Source organism: Aythya fuligula, chromosome 7, assembly GCF_009819795.1.
Source record: "Aythya fuligula isolate bAytFul2 chromosome 7, bAytFul2.pri, whole genome shotgun sequence".
Lineage (NCBI taxonomy): Eukaryota > Metazoa > Chordata > Aves > Anseriformes > Anatidae > Aythya > Aythya fuligula.
In genome coordinates this window covers 31,039,876-31,044,074 of record NC_045565.1, presented here as the reverse complement: position 1 = coordinate 31,044,074, position 4,199 = coordinate 31,039,876, and the positions used below count along the sequence as shown (strand labels likewise).

Genomic DNA, 4,199 nt, shown 5'->3' with positions numbered 1-4,199 from the left:
CCAGATGAATTTGCTGAGGAAGTAAAAAGCCTTTGTTATAAATAGGCTTTTGTAGGCGGGATGATGTAACATCCAGTATAAGATACTAAACCAGCATTGATCGCATTTTTTTGGTGTGTCATCCTGTATATAAATTCCCAACACTCCAAAATCCAATACATTAACTGTTAAGAATAGATCTAATCAATAACCTACTGCATTATTCATGGTTTCTGCGATGCAGACCTAATCCTTTTAGGTAATGGCATTAAGACATTTGAACAACACATATAGCACCCTGCCTGATGCCCTGTCTGCACAGAGGATAAAAACCCACTGCTGTAACCTTCATACCCTTTGTTCAAATGTCTCCGCTTAGCTCTGGACCTTCTGGAGATGGTAAATATGAGAAATCTTTCCCCAGATCTCTCCTGAGTGCCTTCAGCCCCTTGCCACAGAGAAGGACGAACATCCAGGCTGCCTCTCCAGGATGGCAAAGGAATGATGTATTTGTTTCAAGGTAAAAGAGACCTTAATGTAGCATCTGGGGCTGTGTCCATGCAGGTGGCAGGGTCTGGGGTGCCCTTGGTCCTGCAGAGGGGAACCGTGGTGTGTCTGAGCAAGCTGTAGCTGGGGCGGGGGTAGGAGGTGGAGGCACCAGCCGCCAGCGCCTTGGAGCTGAACCGCTTTCAGTATGCAATTATACTGTCCCTAAAGGTAAATAGAAGGCTTGTGTGTGAGAAATATTTCTGTAAAAGAGTTTGCAGCTGAAAAGATAACACTATTCCCTGCCTCCTACTTGGCTGTACAATTTTAATTATGTCAGGGAATCTCTCCTATTTTATATTCCATATATATTTATGGAATAAGCTGTTGGCAAATAAGACATTATTTCAAATAATTTAATGTATTTATTAAAAGAGATTACAAATCTATCCAGGCTATAGTCATTGCACTTAGGGCAACTATTATGGCTATATTATTGTTCCATTTATTTCAAAATATCTTTGGCAAGGACTGCTCCTCCATGAAGAGCATGAGAAAGAGACTGTTTGATGGTGTCGCCTCTGTGTGGCTGAGGCTTCAGCTGTCCCCTTCGCCTCCTAGTTGCATCCAGATGACCTTGCTCTAGAGATCCAGAGCAGGGCCAGGAAGGAAGGGGGAGAGCCTGATTCACCTTGGCTTGGTTTTTCAGTTTGAGCTGGTCAATTTTAGCCCAGAGTGGAACAGCGATAAAAAGACAGCCCCCAGGGGGCAGAGCCAGTGAGAGGCTGCAGTGATGCTGAGGGACACAAAGGTCCCCATACACCTCTCATGGTCTGGCTGAGGAAAATAAAGATGCCAAAACTGGTTCTTGCAGAGACAACCTCTCTTTCACCACGGCCTTATGAGTGCTGGAATAAGACGTGGGAGCAAAATCCACTGTGCTGCAGAGCATGACACAGACAAACCAAGCTGATAGGGACAGGGGGGCCTCGGGGTCTGCTTGTGTTCTCACACACACACACACACAGTGTGGAAAGGTCACCCTGAATGCCAAGCAGAGCCTCGTTAGAAACCATCCAGGGGAAGCAGCATCAGTAATGGGCCACAAAGTCCTTTGCATTGCCACATACAAGCCAAGAACATGAGATGATCCCGAGTTTCCAACTAACCTTAAAAGAAGGATCAGTCTACGCTCATCATCATCATCACCATTATTGCTGTTGTTATTATTTCTGCAGCATTTCTACTCTGTTGGAGCAGACAGAATCACCCTTCCTAACGTGCAGCCCCCACAAAGCAACTTGCAGGAGCTGTTACAGAGCTGCTCATATAACCAAGGGGACCTGGCCAGGGATATAAGCACATTTACCTATGGAGAAGGAAAGAGGAGAAACATATCTGTTGTTAAATCAGCACAAAATGTTCAGACCCTCAATGATAAGTGATCTCTATGCCTTCAAAAAACAAAGGATGAGTATGAATAGGGTCTGACATGTCCAGAGCCACTCTAGAGTTATCCTATGCCGAGATAATAATTACTGCTGCCAACCAAGGTATCATTTGTTTCTGTTTAATCAAGATCTAGAGCTTTCTAATATTTTTATAGGTTTAACATGATATGTTCAAATAAATAACTCTAAGTGCTGTATTTATTTGTACGCAATAGATTCTGGGTAATAAGCTCATCAATTGATACACATCTTAAGAAAAGCATAGGTTAAGTAAACCCCACATTTATGAGATTAACACATCCCATCACTGTAAGCACCTGTGTGCCTTACTCCAGAGTCACTGTGCTCTGCAGCCAACACAGCCCCTGGAGACACTTGGTCTCTGGCAGGATACAGCCCCAACCCTTTGAGCTCTCTCACACACACAGATGTTGCTGGTCCAGTCAAGGTCATAAAATTAAGCATCTTTATACCTGTTGGTAGGATTAGAGCAGTAATATTATTTTGTGTGCTTCCTATCTTTCTGAATTGCTGCCAGTGCTGCTTGTTTGACACAACGTAACCCATAGCATATTTTATAGGTTTCCAACCTTCGAGCACAATGGATTAGAAAGGAAGTTAATTATGCATAAGATAGAAAGATTTATGTAAATATAAAACCAATATAATGTATTATTTACATACAGCCTGTACTTACCCTAAGTAACTTCTACAGAAATCTTGGCTATCATAAACAGCTCATGCCTCGGTTCTGAACCTTATTCCAGAATAGAGGGGAGGATTCTGGCTACTTTAAATCGGTGCTAATATTTTCTAGACTAGATCATATTTATATAAGAGCATAACATAACTCAGCACAGATGGACAACAAGCAGGATAAATCTCTATCATTTATTACATTTGCTGAGCGATCAAAGGTGTCTAACGATATTTTTCCTCATTGGTTGTTTGCATTAGATATGCAAATCTCCTTTCTTGCAGAGCCATTTCCGAATACATTTGCAAGGCTATTGATGTCCATTACTTCACTTAAATATAGATCAGAAATACTGACAAATATTTTCATTCAAAGAGTTTGATCATTTTCAGATTACTCTCCATGCTAGTAATTAACCTCAGTCAACACCCTTCCATAGCACTTTCAAACACAGTTCCTAGCAAACATAAAGTTTCATAAATATGTACTAAATAACCTTAAAGCCCTTTATGAATAATTATGAGTTTTTAAGTTTTTGTGAATCTGCATATTAATTCCATGGCATAAATAATACATGAAGCAAAAATCCAGCTTGTTTGGTGTCTGGGGACAGAGGAAGAAAAGGAGGGGATAATTATCAGTTTAATGTGGGAAAATACTTAACCTAAAAGATTATCTTCAAAACTGGTGACTCCATAGGTTTGTATATATGTGTGTATATATACATATATATATAAATATATATATATAAATATATATACATAAAGATACATATATCTGCAGACACAGTTGAGGCATGCATCCACTCTGAGAATGCTTTCATTTGAAGCGTGTTACGCTTCTGCCTCTGCTGTGCCATGCTGAGCTCTTTAAGTGAAAAGCCATGTGATGAGCTTAGCCTCCATATAGTCCCTCTTTCTATAAATGTATGTTCCCCCAAAGGTAGAAAATTAATGAGAGGCTGCTGACTAAAATTACTACATTTTGCCTTCTGTGGGACATTATGGATTTAAAAGATAAGCGAGAGTGCAGCAAGTCCAAAAACAATTTCATTTCATTAATCCCTTAAGTGCCTCGGGATGAGCAGCCCATGTCCAGAGAAGGTGATGCCGCACCAGCTCCTGCATGCCTAGTGCACGTCAGTGCAGCGCCGTGCCTCCGCGCCCTGCCTGCTCTGCTTCTCGTCCCCGCACAGAAGGCATCCAGCAAAGAGGTGGGCTGGGAACGATATATGGCTGAATGGGCTTAGACTGACACTTCCTGGATGCTTGCTGACAATAAAAGAAAATGTAAGCGGTTTGCAGAGCCAGCTCTTTGGGCTTTTTTTTCTTCTTTTTTTTTTTTTTTTTCTTTTTTTTTTTAAATAAAATAATGATAATAATAATAAAGAATTTACAGAAAATAAAGGGTATTTTCTGGTCAAACACTTTTGCACATAACAAAGTGGAAACTATTATGTTTCAAAAGCAGAATCCAAGAACATATTCAATGTTTGCCTTTGTCACCGGAGTATAACTACTCTTAGTTAGTAGACTCTTTGGGGAGAAAATCATTGCACTTGAATTTTATATTTTTAAATAAAGAAA

At 40.5% G+C, this 4,199-nt stretch overlaps 1 long non-coding RNA gene across 1 annotated transcript; it reads left to right on the top strand.

Moving 5' to 3' along the window:
- The first annotated feature begins 272 nt into the window (after positions 1-272).
- On the top strand, positions 273-3,924 carry LOC116491169. Its single transcript, XR_004253463.1, has 3 exons — positions 273-499; positions 1,704-2,018; positions 3,684-3,924. It is a non-coding gene; the product is annotated as an uncharacterized LOC116491169 (long non-coding RNA).
- The last annotated feature ends 275 nt before the right edge of the window (positions 3,925-4,199 follow it).